Source organism: Phoca vitulina, unplaced genomic scaffold (assembly GCF_004348235.1).
Source record: "Phoca vitulina isolate PV1807 unplaced genomic scaffold, GSC_HSeal_1.0 scaffold62, whole genome shotgun sequence".
In the NCBI taxonomy this organism is placed as follows: domain Eukaryota; kingdom Metazoa; phylum Chordata; class Mammalia; order Carnivora; family Phocidae; genus Phoca; species Phoca vitulina.
In genome coordinates, this window is record NW_022589765.1 from 6800877 (window position 1) to 6801135 (window position 259).

Here is a 259-nt window from a genome sequence, read left to right on the forward strand (position 1 = left end):
TGTGTGAGTGTGAAGGCTCTCCGGAGAGCAGAGGCCTGGGGTGTGTGTGTGTGTGTGTGTGTGTGTGTGTGAAGGCTCTCCGGAGAGCAGAGGCCTGGGGTGTGTGTGTGTGTGTCTGTGTGAGTGTGAAGGCTCTCCGGAGAGCAGAGGCCTGGGGTGTGTGTGTGTGTGTGTCTGTGAGAGTGTGAAGGCTCTCCGGAGAGCAGAGGCCTGGGGGTGGGGTGTGTGTGTGTGAGTGTGAAGGCTCTCCGGAGAGCAG